Below are 15,540 nucleotides of genomic sequence, written 5' to 3'. Positions count from 1 at the left end.
TCGGAGAAAAGATCGATTGTTTCCATATCCTCCATTTCCCAGTGTATATCATCTGCATTATATTTATTATTAATACCCTAGATCCATTCACTGGAACTCGGGCCTGGGTCCAAATCGAAGTATGCGACTCTCAAATTGTCGTCCATTCAAATTGCGTTCACTTGTACGATACTGGTGGGGTGAAATGGGATTTAACGTCGCGTCCAAGATTATTGCACTTAATAAGCAACGTGCATGCACGTGTATGTGTGTGTGGCTGCTTGTACTAGTCCGGATTTTATAGTACTTGTCTACTGAAATACCATGTCGCAGTTTAACATGAATACCCAACTCAGACACAGTATACTGACTCCGAGCCGACCAGTCCTTGTTTTAGCCCCTGAATGCCGAGCGCCAGGCTGGGTAACAACAAGTACCATCTTTTAACGTCTTTTGATATCACGCGGCCGGGGATCGAATTCCGAACCTTGCGTTCCCCGGAAAGACGCTCTGCCATTAGACCACGGAGGCGGTCTTGTAAGATGTAGAACGGATATATATCGGACAGATGGAGAAGGTGACGTCACTTCTTATACGCTGCCTAACCGAGAACGAAGGCCAGTAATCTGTCATTCTTCAGATATTTTACCAGAGGCATACCTCGGCGGTGGCGAACTGAGAGTTTCGGGATTCGAACCTAGGACTTCCGCACACCGTTTACAACGAGTAATGTTGGTGTACGTCATAGTCAGACTCAGTATTGCCTCTACTAGATGCTGGATCACCAAGACACGCCGGCCTCTAATTTGACGCCGAGTCATACTATCTGTCCAAATTAATTAGCCTTGGCCTGTATTAGACGCCGGGAATATCCCTTGTTACATTAATCTCATATCAGCGCATCACATTGCGATAAGTTACGTCAGGCAATGATAACTCATCTCACTTATTTATGACCGTTTCCTGCAAATGAATCCTTGGTATGTCTGTGGAATTTTGGATTCTGTATGGCATTGAGCTGCCACTGTGCCAGCGGTAAACAACACACGCCTGTCAAAAGACGCCGGGTCAGCCGCGCTTGCGCGTAAAAAATAAGACTCCTGTACGTCTAAGAGCGGAAATACGGTATATCACAGGGCAACGGAGGTGAAATGGGGTTTAACGTCGCGAGATTATTGCACTTATATAGCGACGTGCATGCACGTGTGTGTGTGGCTTCTTGTACTAGTCCGGACTAATGCTGATTTTATAGCCCTAGCCCACTGAGATACCATGCCGCAGTTTAACATGAATACCCCACTCAGGCACAGTTTAATGACTCCTATCTGACCAGTCCTTGTTTAGCCCCTTAATGCCGAGCGCCAGACAGGGTAACAACAAGTACCATCTTTTAACGTTTTTTGGTATGACGCGTCTCCGGTCGGACGCTCTTCCACAAGACCGATCTGTGAAGATCCGGGGTAGAATAGGTCTTCAGCAACCCATGCTTGCCGGAAGAGGCGACTAAGCTCGTCGAAAGAGGCGACTAACGGGATCGGGTGGTCAGGTTAGCTGACTTGGTTGATGCATGTCATCGTTTCCTAATTGCATGTATCGATGCTCATGATATCAGTCACTGGATTGTCTGGTCCAGACTCGATTATTTACAGACCACCATCATATAACTGAAATATTGCTGAGTGCGACGATAACCAATCAACAAGCAAATACTAACTGGTGAGAAGTTTTTGGGTGTTGTTAACGACTGTCTTGTATGATTGTAAGGCATCAGTGATGTGAAACCGAAAGGATAATCCTCCAGACAGTGCATTAATCGACAAATGCTTTTACACAAACTGCTCAGTATATTCACGTTTAAATGACAATTTCCCGAGGTGCCAATGGCTATTAATGCTAATATCGTCATCGAAAATCGATGCCAATCTATTTAATTGCAACACTGTCCATTCCTTGTTGTTGCATCAATTCACGGCTGACTTCAAACCGCCATAGCTGCGACCAACCATATCAACTTATGAAACATCTGTACGGTTGTAACACATCGTCATGGCAACAAATTTCATACAGTAAATTTCGACCAATCAGAACGTTCGCCTAATTCCGACCGAATCTCCGGAAGCAATCTCCGCCAACCTTGATCGTGCCGACTGATATTGACAATAAAAGGTAGACAACGATGTGACAGCAAACGGGACTTTACCTTTTCGGAAACAAAGAGGTACGTAATACTAGATAATACAATTAAACATTAACGAGATAAGCAATTATTTTCATTTCAGAAAATTCGCACTTTGTGTCGTTGACCCCTCACACCATTTTTGTGATCTTTTTTCGAACGTATGCCGTTGAGAGGATTGTCACAGTTAGAGAATGAGCGCCGACTCGCACCGAGAATTTACCGTGACAATTGTAAATCACAATATATATACCAAGCGTGGTGTCATGAGTACACACTTGTTGTAATCCATGCTAGGCGTCATATTTCTATAAAAACTTTATCTTGCTTCGTACGAAAGTTTTCGTGATGTCACTGTCATTTTAGTGACAATATTTCAAGATGTTTACTTTCAATGGAAAGTTGTTTATTTCTTCGCGTTTATTTCTGTCTGTGCGATGATGCATGGATGTGGTGATATGTCGAATACAAGTCACGATTTTTGTTCAGAATACGTAACTCTTTATTAACTCTGAACGGTTTGTGCATTTAAGTATATTTTATTTTTTAAATTTACTTTGAATCAGAAGAAATGATATCATCTACTTAAGTTTGTAGGTACACTGTATGTAGAAAGGATGTTTATAGATCTAGTATGACAGTGGCTTGTCATTGGAAGCAGGAGATATGTAGTTTATCAAACCTTTCTTCTGAAAATGTGTGTATTTTAACATTGTCATACAATTTTCTTCACTGTTTAACAAACTTCAGTATGTTTTTAATAGTAATGTTGGGTACAGTGGTGTACAATGATTGTTAATAAATTTATAATTCTACATGTGGAAGTAATTTATATTAATATAAACAGAATCAAATTATGAGCCTTGAAACTTGTATTAAGTGTCCGATGGTCGATAATGAGAGTATTCTAAGCACCCTATGAATTCATGTTAGTCCACTAGGCCACACATTTTTTATTTCCATTTCACGGGCCCACCACCCCAACTGAAAAGCAACTGGTCCAAGAAATAAATTGAACATAAAAATATTTATGTTTATTATGTCTCCCACAAGAAATATAGACCATTTTATACGATAAGACATAAATAAATTCCATTTCTACATCACTATCAGAAACAAGAAGGCATCTGCACCTTTATTTCCACGGCATGTTTCAGTATAGGTCCTTATACCATACCACTGTGAAGCATGATCTATACCGAAACGTCGCCTTTACAGTAATTAAAGAAGTCATCCATAAATTGTGTCTACTTTGTCATCCTTTAAAGTCTAAGTAATGCCTATCAAACAACTGTGTGGAAAAGCTGGAATAAGTCTGTGAAACATAAAATTAATAAACATGATAAAGCGTGACCCTAGTATAAATCCATTGATTGAAGTGCTAATTGAGGGCTGTAATTCCCAGCCAGTTCCCAACATTTCAATTTTGCTGCATATTGGAACTGAGTGAGTGAGTTAGATTTTACACCATGTCGGGAATCGAATCCGGGTCTTAGGCATGACGAGCGAACGCTTTAACCACTACCCGACTGCCCAAATTAGAACTGAATAAAACTGAGAAAATGTAAACATGGTAAACATTTTTGTTTCATCCAAGCAGACTACAAACTATTAACTGGGCATAAATAAAATAACTGTCATTGTTGATGACTTGTAATCTCAGCTTCATTTTCAGAGCTGTGTTAGTTTAAGAAGTAATATTTTTTTATCACATATTGTATGTGTACAGTAAATAATGTTTATAATGAGCATGCTGATAACGAACCAACAGATTTAACACACTATTTCTTCTGTCCCGGCCATTGGCTTTATATTTTATCATATAAAATTAATGGCTATAAGGAGCACGCTTATAACGGATATAGAGAACCCATTTTGTTGTCTGACATGTGCTCTGTCAATGACAATGCTTGTGTATATGATGGACTGTTAATCTCTGAGCTTAATTTTCTCAAGAGGTCCTATGTTTCAGCCTACTGGATGTCTTTTTGCTGTGAGAAAGGTTTTATGTGTGTAAGAAAATGTACAGGATTGCAATTATATGTTTTGCAAAGTGGACTTACAGAGTCATACCCTGCAAAGTAGGAAAAGCGCCCTTGCTTTTTCTTTGGAAAATGATTAATTTGACATATGTCTTCTGTGTGGTCAACAAACCTCCAGATGACCATAATATTTGCATAAAATATGCAAAATAAATTACCCTCACAAAATTCATCTTGATTGTTGAATACTTCAAGAAAACTATCAATACCCAACAGGAGTGAATAGTATATTGAATACTTCAAGAAAACTATCAATACCCAACAGGAGTGAATAATATCTTGAATACTCCCAAGAAATCTATCAACATGATCAATACCCAACAGGAGGGAATAATATAATGAATACTTCAAGAAAACTATCAATACCCAACAGGAGTGAATGATATATTGAATATTCCAAGAAAACTATCAGTGCCTAACAGGAGTGAATAATATATTGAATACTCCAAGAAAACTATCAATACCCAACAGGAGTGAAAAAATGTATTGAATACTCCCAAGAAAACTATCAATACCCAACAGGCGTGAATAGTATATTGAATACCCCAAGAAAACTATCAATACCAAACAGGAGTGAAAAAATGTATTGAATACTCCAAGAAAACTATCAATACCCAACAGGAGTGAAAAAATGTATTGAATACTCCCAAGAAAACTATCAATACCCAACAGGAGTGAATGATATATTGAATACTCCAACATGTCCAAGAAAACTATCAATACCCAACAGGAGTGAATAATATATTGAATACTCCAAGAAAACTATCAATATCAAACAGGAGTGAAAAAATGTATTGAATACTCCAAGAAAACTATCAGTGCCTAACAGACTGGACCATATGGACCGAAGGAGTAAAAGTATAGTGAATACTCCAAGAAAACTATCAATACCCAGTTTGAATGACGGTTTGAGTAAATATCTGTCACTCATGAGTGAGTGCTGTAATTCCCTCGCCAAAGGCTACTTTACCAAGGAACAGATGATCCATAATGCCTCCATTGCCTGGGTATTATCTACGTATTGTACTGACCACATCTCACATAATACATGTTGTATTCCTTATATGTGATAGTTAAACATGCAGACACGTGGCTGATAATCTCTGCTAATGTCCACAGCACAGTGGCCATCCCTAGATCCCTGTAATAAGTGTCTGACTGACATTGTTTATATCATGACTTGTTACAAGTGCTGTTCATTAATCAGTGGTGTGGAATACATACCGTATTCGACGTAATAAGCGCCCAGGGCGTTCTCAAAATTAGAAACGGGGTTCTTATTAGAAATTATTTTAGTGGAAAAAAAACAGAGTTAAAAGATAAATTTCGTGGTTTATGCAGACAGCCTGAAATGTTTATGCAGTTAATTGCCTATAATTAAGTATGCATATAACACACAAGTTCGTATTATACGCGAATATATAAGTCTTGTGTACATTGATCAATCGGAAGGGGTGCTAATTAGGATTGTTCACTGGCCAATATATTAGCAAATATCGCTGTGGGCGCTTATTAGAGCGGGGCGCTTATTACGTCGAATACGGTAGTTGTTTGTTTCCAGCGTATGTCAAAGTTGGTATTTCTGCTATCCAAATGTCTTATTCAGTTATTGTTGATATAAATGCGATGTTTAATAATGCGAGCCCAGACCAATCGCATTTTTCGCATTTAATTCACGCTCGCATTAATTTCAAGATTTACAGTAGCTGGAATATTGCTGAGTGTTGCATTAAACAACAAACAAACAAATAATATAGTGGAGAAAAGTTGGATGGGAAAAATAAGTAGATGGAGAGAGTTGTTTGGTGGGTGACAGCTTCTCCTGAGGGTTGCTAGGGTTCAGACCTGCCTCACACTGAAGCATGTGAATTGTTCCAGGTATGTCTCCATTCATCCATAAATGGGTACCCGGTAGGATGATATGGTAATGTACCTGTTAACCTTGTAGCACCAAGGTATTCAGAGGAGGGTCATCAATAAATATAACAGTCATTTGGGGAGGGTTATGAAAGAAATGGTGGGAGGACATGGAGAGGGTCATACTAACATATGGCAAGCACGAGGCAGGTAGAGGGGAAATATTGTTGATACACTGGTGCATCAAAAACATTTGGACACCACCCTCTTAGACGTCTGAACTGTCACAGTCCCTGCGGGTATGGTTACCATGGTTACATGACGTTATGTCTTCCTGAAGCAGGTGTTGTGTATCGTTAGTCAGATTAATGAGAGATTTGTCAATACAATGCTTTATGGAAATGCTATGTGTCAGCTAAATGCTTTACGGAAATGTTTCTTGGTTAAATAATTGTTTTAAGGAAATGTTTCTTGGTTAACTAATTGCTTTGTGGAAATGTTTCTTGGTTAACTAATTGCTTTGTGGAAATGTTTCGTGGTTAACTAATTGCGTTACAGAAATGCTTCGTGGTTAACTAATTGCTTTGTGGAAATGTTTCTTGGTTAACTAATTACTTTGTGGAAATGTTTCTTGGTTAACTAATTGCTTTACGGAAATGCTTCGTGGTTAACTAATTGCTTTGTGGAAATGTTTCTTGGTTAACTAATTGCATTGTGGAAATGTTTCTTTCCCAATTGTATGGATCGATGCTCATGATGTCAATCACGGGATTGTCTTGTCCAGACTCGATTTCTTACAGACCTGGAATATTGATCAGATTGTCTTGACTTGGCGCCGCCATTTTGTTTGAAGCAAATGCAAGTTATGCGAGAGGTGGAATCTGATTAGTCCATAGGAGAGAGTTAGAAGTGATGTAACTCGTAACAGCCACTGGTGGCGCTATGATAGAGCCCAGGAATTCCAGCCCAGTTCGGCAAGGGTGGAAATTGGACTTTTAAAGTCAGTTAAGTCCCTTGCCTTGGGAAGATGGCATCTTCAGGGAGCAGTCGTGTGGCCTAGTGGTTAAGGCAGTTGCTTGTGTTGCCAAAGGTCTGGGTTTGATTCCCAACATGGTCCAACGTTGGAATCCCGTCCGTGGTGTAACAATGAGATGTGAGAGAAAAGCTGTTGAGGATGCAGGTCTTAGGTGTTACCATGGTTACCACTGTGGTAACACCCACAAGGACACGGAGAGGAGAGTTCTGACCAACATGGAAACATTATCAGGTTGAACCATGACCCAAAGCCCCCACTCACTGGATTCTGGAACAAGTAACATGACCCAGGGATGCCCTGTTACCGATGAAAGATTGTCATGATTGTTACATTGTCGTTTTACACATTTGAAAATAAGTTGTCTATTTTGAAGGTGACCATTGCTGGCATTCTCCTATTGCAACATTGTGAAGTAGTTTTCATCTATTGCGAGCAGTAGTGTGGCCTAGTGGAGGGTCCTGATGTGTTTTAATGCTTAACGTAAAACACACTTCAAACACTATCTTAAACGTAAAATTCATCTTTTTTATCGTAAATGCTTGTCGTAAAATACCCAAAAATAACTGCTTAACGTAAATAAATAATGGATGAAACGAAAGCAGAATTAAAAGTCCCATGTTCCTCCATGGGCGATTTTGGAATTTTTTGCGACGATTTTATTGAAAAAGAAGAAAAATTACTGCCTAAAGGAAAAAGTACCCTACATTTTACTGCTTACTGCTTATGGGACCCCTCCATCAGGACCCTCCTAGTGGTTAAGGCAGTTGCTTGTGTTGCCAAAGGTCTGGGTTTGATTCCCAACATGGTCCTATGTGGGAAGTCCATCCTTGGTGTCACATAGATAGACAATTGCTGCATTCACTCACTCTTTGCCTGGCCCAAGTAGGACGAAATATTAAGACAATTTTAGAAAACACAAACATAGTATTTAAATAAGCATCGTAAACTATTGTCATGTACATTGATATTAAGGCCACACTTTTAAGAAATATACCTCTGAGAAAGTGTATAAGAAGCAAATCAGAATTTTTAACTTTCTCAAAAAAACTTCTTATATTTTCTACACGAAAATCTTGTTTTGTTTGTTTATCAAACATTGATGCAATATAAATAATAGTGGGTCCTTGTTTAGAAGGTATTTTTTGGGTGAAATATGCTATCATGATTGGCTTATTGGCAGGATAAAAAGAGGGGCAGATTAAGAGTGTACACTCTGCTGATCCGTTCTGTAATGCAGGTGCAAAAACAGCACGTGTGGCCTAATCATGATGAGGAAGATTGGTAGTAGAATATAATGGACTCAGATTTCTGTATTTTTTTGGGCCACGTGTGGCCCAGTCGTCTAAGGCGCCATGATTCGCTGTGCAGAGTTGTGTCTCTTGGGCACGGCAGAAACCTATGATTGTGGGTTTGAATCCCGGTTCGCCCCGATTATGTTTCTAGGTTTGTCAGCACCATTCCTGTGCTCGTGGGTTTCATCAAAGTTGTAAACGTCTGAGACCTGCATCACTTCAGGCTGTCCTCCCACATTAAGCTGACATGTTGGATATTACTGGAATACTGTTGAAAGCAGCGTTAAACCCAACTCAATCACTGTTTATTTTTTAGATTGGACATTGACATATACACTCATTCACACTTACATTCATGCTCACATTCACTTACATTCATGCTTACATTCACTCACTTTCTGCACCAAACCATATATATGAAATTAAAACAGTAATTGAAATATGAAAACACAATGTACATTTAAATCAAGATCACTTATCTCGAGAAGTAGACAGATCCTGTTCTGCCAATTCATCTCAGCCCAGACCTTCATGTTTAATACATCTACAACAGATTTGATCCGTCCTCATGGATGAGACTGGGCGGAGGGTGTCCTGATGGATGAGACTGGGACGAGGATGTCCTCATGGATGAGACTGGGACGAGGATGTCCTCATGGATGAGACTGGGACGAGGATGTCCTCATGGATGAGACTGGGACGAGGATGTCCTCATGGATGAGACTGGGACAAGGATGTCCTCATGGATGAGACTGGGATGAGGATGTCCTCATGGATGAGACTGGGACGAGGATGTCCTCATGGATGAGACTGAGACGAGGATGTCCTCTTGGATGAGACTGGGCAGAGGGTGTCCTGATGGGTGAGACTGGGATGAGGATGTCCTCATGGATGAGACTGGGACGAGGATGTCCTCATGGGTGAGACTGGGACGAGGATGTCCTCATGGATGAGACTGGGATGAGGATGTCCTCATGGATGAGACTGGGATGAGGATGTCCTCATGGATGAGACTGGGACGGGGATGTCCTCATGGATGAGACTCGGATGAGGATGTCCTCATTGATGAGACTGGGACGAGGATGTCCTCATTAATGAGACTGGGATGAGGATGTCCTCATGGATGAGACTGGGACGAGGATGTCCTCATGGATGAGACTGGGACGAGGATGTCCTCATGGATGAGACTGGGACGGGGATGTCCTCATGGATGAGATTGGGATGAGGATGTCCTCATGAATACAACTGGAATGAGGATGCTGCTATACGTGTGACTGTGATGTGATTACAGCGATCACATGGAGATCTGCACCAGTTGGTGTGTATTGATGACATTGAGTGGTTTGCTACGTTCATGTACCACAGTGCTGTGTGTCATCCCGCCGTGATTGATGGGTATTTACACACTGTGTGGCAGTATGTACATTATATATGTCACTGTCGAGTGCCTCGTCAGCAGTGAGTGCACACATTAAATGTGTTGGGTTAAAATCAGTGATGCTTATGTAAGACTGCACAGATTTATCTAGACATGCTCAGAGGCAAGTCTGCAGCAAATTGAAAAATATCCCAAATTGAAAATTGGTGTTGCTGGGGACAAGGATGTCAAGACTGGGACGAGGATGTCCTCATGGATGAGACTGGGACGAGGATGTCCTCATGGATGAGACTGGGACGAGGATGTCCTCATGGATGAGACTGGGACGAGGATGTCCTCATGGATGAGACTGGGACAAGGATGTCCTCATGGATGAGACTGGGATGAGGATGTCCTCATGGATGAGATGGGTATTTACACACTGTGTGGCAGTATGTACATTATATATGTCACTGTCGAGTGCCTCGTCAGCAGTGAGTGCACACATTAAATGTGTTGGGTTAAAATCAGTGATGCTTATGTAAGACTGCACAGATTTATCTAGACATGCTCAGAGGCAAGTCTGCAGCAAATTGAAAAATATCCCAAATTGAAAATTGGTGTTGCTGGGGACGTATATTCTTACCCAGAATCCCCACGGGGAGACAAGCATAGGTCTCACTCATAGGTCTCTTTCTCTCACTCACTCACTCACTCACTCAGTCACTCACCCACCCACCCACCCACTCACTCACTCACTCACTCACTCACTCACCCACCCAGTCACTCACTCACTCACTCACTCACTCACTCACTCACTCACTCACTCACCCACCCACCCACCCACCCAGTCACTCACTCACTCACCCACCCACCCACCCACCCACCCACTCACTCACTCACTCACTCACTCACTCACTCACTCACTCACTCACTTAGCACTGATTCTGTGACAGACCTCCATTTCCTTGCATTCCGTGTAAACAGGTGAGGCAGGTTGTGGTCGCCAGTGGCAACACTAGTTCGTGGATACTGAGGAGGTGAATAGCATTGTTGCGGATATTGATCATGTTGATTTGTGGAAGTGCACGCTGCAGTGACAAGATGGACACCATGTACAGGACACAGAATCGGGGGGTCGGGGGTCGATACGAGCAAGGTGTTGCACCCACCACACCAACACGAGGTGCGTGTTAGCTAATGGGTTTGCGGGGGTGGTGAGCAGGTTGGTTAGGTAATATGGTGAGAAAACAGTTTTGGTCACTCCAGCTTGATAATGGTGCAAGAATCTGCATGAAATCGGTGCTGTATGCAATAAACCAGAAGTTGTTATCCATACAGTTGTATGTGTTTCTTATTTACTCACCAACTTGTAGAATGCCAATCAAACAGATGATGTGGTGTTTGGTTACTACTCGGTAAGGGGCTGTCGGGTAGTCTAGTGGTTACAGCGTTTGCTCGTCATGCCGAAGACCCAGGTTTGATTCCCGACATGGGTACAATGTGGTGCAGACCATTTCTGGTGTCCCTCGCTGTGATATCTGTGATATTGCGGAATATTGCTAAAAGCGGCGTAAAATCTCACTCACTCACTCACTCACTCACTCACTCACTCACTCACTCACTCACTCACTCACTCACTCACTCAACCACTCACTCACTCACTCAACCACTCACTCACTCACTCAACCACCCACAGCAGCCACCCACCCAACCAACCAACCAACCACCCACCCACCCACTCACTCACTCACTGACTCCAGAGTGAAAAAGTAAGACAACAGCTCCTCTGATATGCATTGCATGGTCTTGCCCCTTGTCTAGAAGGTTCCCTACCATGCTGGATTAGTCGAGTGCTTCTAGAAGATTCCAGGTTACCCTGGACTCCAAAAGCATCTAAATATTTTAACTTCCACACCACTGCTTACAATAGATAGTAATGTATTCCTGACCACTAATTATTGTTTAAACACAATGCTATGAACTCCTACTGAATCTCAGCAGAATTAGTGGGATACAGTTACAACGTTGTTTAACAGTAAAATATAACAACATACAGCTTCATGTTGTATAATTCAGGCCCTAGGCGCCACATGGTACTAGTGCTCGGTACTTCTAGGTATATGCAATGTGCCCCTTGAGAATGTCAAGCGTCGGCCATGTGTCCTGTTGTTACAGCTTTCCACACTGACCTCATATATTTAGTCTCGTAAAACAGACGTTAAGACTATGACGGGTTCTATTTTAGTCTGGGCTATATTAATGGTCAGAGTTGGAGTGTATTGTGTGTGTGTGTGTGTGTGTGTGTGTGTGTGTGTGTGTGTGTGTGTGTGTGTGTGTGTGTGTGTGTGTGTGTGTGTGTGTGTGTGTGTGTGTGTGAGACGGTGTGTGTGTGCCTGACTATGTGTATGTGTGACTGTGTTTGTGTGTGTATGTCACCGTGTGAATTGTCAGACTGTTTGTAAAAGCATTGTCAGACTGTTTTTTAAGGCATTGTCAGACAGGTTGTTAGGCATTGTCAGACTGTTTTTAAAGGCAATGTCAGACAGGTTGGTGAGGCATTGTCAGACAGGTTGGTAAGGCATTGTCAGACAGGTTGGTGAGGCATTGTCAGACAGGTTGGTGAGGCATTGTCAGACAGGTTGGTAAGGCATTGTCAGACAGGTTGTTAAGGCATTGGTCAGACAGGTTGTAAGGTATTGTCTGACAGGTTGTTAAAGGATCGTCAGACTGGTTGTTAAAGGATTGTCAGACAGATTCTTAAGGCATTGTCACACCACACCCCACCACACCCCACACCCCACACCACACACCACACACCACACCCCCACACCCCACACACCACACCCCCACACCCCTCCACACCACACCCCAACCCACACTTCACCCCACCCACCACACCACACCACACCACACCACACCACACCACACCACACCACACCACACCACACCACACCACACCACACCACACCACACCACACACCACACACCACCCCACAACCCACACCCCACACCCCCAGACCCCAACCCACACTTCACCCCACCCACCACACCACACCACACCACACCACACCACACCACACCACACCCAGACCCCTCCACACCAGACCCCACACCACACCACACCACACCACACCACACCACACCACACCACACACCACACCCCCACACCCCTCCACACCCCCACACCCCTCCACACCAGACCCCAACCCACCCCACCCACACCACACCACACCACACCACACCACACCACACCACACCACACCACACCACACCACACCACACCACACCACACCACACCACACCACACCACACCACACCACACCACACCACACCACACCCCACCCCACCCCACCCCACCCCACCACATCCACCCACACATACACACAAATACACTCACCACAGACCCATTTTAGTAGGTATTAGTACCAGGTGTACGTGCTGTTTGGTAACCATGGTAACATAATTCTGTTATTAAGGCTGTTGAAATGTTTGTTACCTGTTCTGAAAAAGGCTCATTTTGACCTGTAAGAGTAATGATTTTCTAAATGAACCTATTCAGTCCTTACACCATGACTGCGCATCTGGTGTCAGATGTTTCTCGCACCTACATGGTTCTTGACCTGGGCTTGCAAGTGACAATGGTCAATGTGTTTCTTAATCAGTGTTAATTAGCACCATCCTAAGTGGGACAATATACAATTAGCCTGACACCTGGTGTTCATTATTGATTACTGCAAGGTGTGTGTAGATGTGTCTCCTTGGTAATTGTCCTTAAACCTTATCATCCAGTTTATGTGATTAAGGCTGGTTAAGAGTAGCTATCAATATATTGTCCAGATTTGCTTTTTTCTTGATTTTCTAATGTCCTTGATCATGTTGATAGGCAGTCTTGCTTGACAACGGTATAAGGATCTATACCAAGATGTTGCTCTAAGAGTACATTAAAGAAAGTGTTATCCATAAATGTCTACTTTGCCATCTATCAAACAATAGATATTTGTGATCTACATTTGGGAAATAAACAGAAGTGACATTTTGTCGGAATTGTTTTTTGAACGACCAACCTAATTAATCATCTTGTTTTCTGTGTCGTTACTTTTGTTGGCCAGGATGCAGGAGGAAGCATGTTTTCAATGCAACAATATTTGTATGATTATTTAATTTATTATTTTTCTAAATTGATGCATGTTAAGACACTAACTGTTTGATTGGCATTCTGGAAGATGGGGAGTAAATAGGAAAAACCTATAACTTTATGGATAACAACTTCTGGGCCTCGTTCCACAAATCGATCTTAGCGCTAAGTCGATCGTAACTCCCATTTTTTAACACTGACTTATGACAATTGTAGCGCTAAGATCGCTTTGTGGAACGGGGCCCAGGTCAATTTCCCAAAGCAACATTTCACCGTATACTCTTACACCATTAGAATCGTATCACAACACATCTACACATTTGGGGGCACGGGTGGCCCAGTCACCTAAGGCGCCGCGATTCGCTGTGCAGAGTTGCGTCCCTTGGGCACGCCAGAAATCTATGATTGTGGGTTCAAATCTCGGTTCGCCCCAATTATGTTTCTAGGTTTGTCAGCACCATACCCGTGCTCGTGGGTTTCACCGAAGTGGTAAACGTCTTAGACCTGCATCACTTCGGGCTTTCCTCCCACATTAAGCTGACTCGCTGTGATATAACTGGAATAATGTTAAAAGCAGCGTTAAACCCAACTCACTCACTCATCTACACATTTACCTCTCATCACTTGGTTGTGGTCACTCCAGCTTGATAACGATGTAAGAATCTACATCGTAACGTCGCTATATGCAATAAACCAGAAGTTGTTATCAATAAAATTGTAATTTTTCTAAGGGTAGACACATCCATGAAACTTAGGAATAGATTTGTGTGGCCTGACTACAGGTATAGAGAAGAACACTAAGCTAGGCTAAGTTACGAATGGTTGATGTGCCCATAATGGATTGGAATGATAAAACTAATGATAAAAGGTTCAGCTAATGGTTGGGCTCACGGCTTTCTCTGTTATTCATGTTTCTTGATAGGTTGTCAATCATTTGATGGGATGTGTAAGGACAGCTGATGAGTTGCTGATGGGCTTTTGTCACAACAGATCGCTCCATTTGTCTTCCTCCTACATTGTGACATCAAGGTGACTTTAAGGTGACATCGAGGTGACATCGAAGTTTATTATTTTTTGGGGAGGAGGGGGGGCAGATCAAGTGTTTTTTACACTCTACAGATGAGACTTATGCTAAAAGAAAACTTGGAAATATCTATAAACATCTTGTTTTATTTAGGTTTCGGGGTTCAAAGGGGGACAGTCTGAGTAAGGTCATAGAAACATTTCTTAAAATAAATTAATTTTGGGTAAAATATTGAAATTGTAATACTACTTTCCTACAGCACCGACACCACTTTGTTTTCCTTTCAGTTAAAGATTGATTTGATGTATTACGCTTAAGTTTATGTTTCACCAGCTGATATTTGTTTTATCCTGGAGCAATATTTATATAAGTAATGGATTGCTTTTTAACCAATACAGATTTCTGGTATTAAATAAGACTATTATTAAGATCTTTACAGCAGCTAATCATCACCCGAATTACATATTCCATTTTCAGGATATCATGCAAGATGCAAATGATTGACTGGGCACAGAATCATATAGTTTATTTTAAGCTGTAGAAGTTTTGAGGTATAGAAGTTTTTTTGAGGATACTATCGTTATACAGCAAGGTCACGATACGACACGTATCATGATACATAGGTCACAATCCATACCT

The 15,540-nt window shown here is 42.0% G+C and overlaps 1 protein-coding gene across 1 annotated transcript in view; it reads left to right on the top strand.

The window, feature by feature from the left end:
* The first annotated feature begins 2,110 nt into the window (after window positions 1–2,110).
* LOC139470222 (adenylate cyclase type 5-like) overlaps window positions 2,111–15,540 on the top strand; it is a 74,326-nt gene continuing 60,896 nt past the window's right edge. Inside the window, exon 1 of the mRNA XM_071252540.1 lies at window positions 2,111–2,197. The gene's annotated coding sequence lies outside the window, so the exon portion shown is untranslated. The remainder of the gene's footprint in view (window positions 2,198–15,540) is intronic.

The sequence above is a fragment of the Haliotis cracherodii genome, unplaced genomic scaffold (assembly GCF_022045235.1).
Source record: "Haliotis cracherodii isolate W230 unplaced genomic scaffold, xgHalCrac1.p SCAF_20, whole genome shotgun sequence".
Taxonomy (NCBI): Eukaryota; Metazoa; Mollusca; class Gastropoda; order Lepetellida; family Haliotidae; genus Haliotis; species Haliotis cracherodii.
Note: the sequence above shows the minus strand (reverse complement) of the source record. Positions and strands in the feature narration are given on the sequence as shown.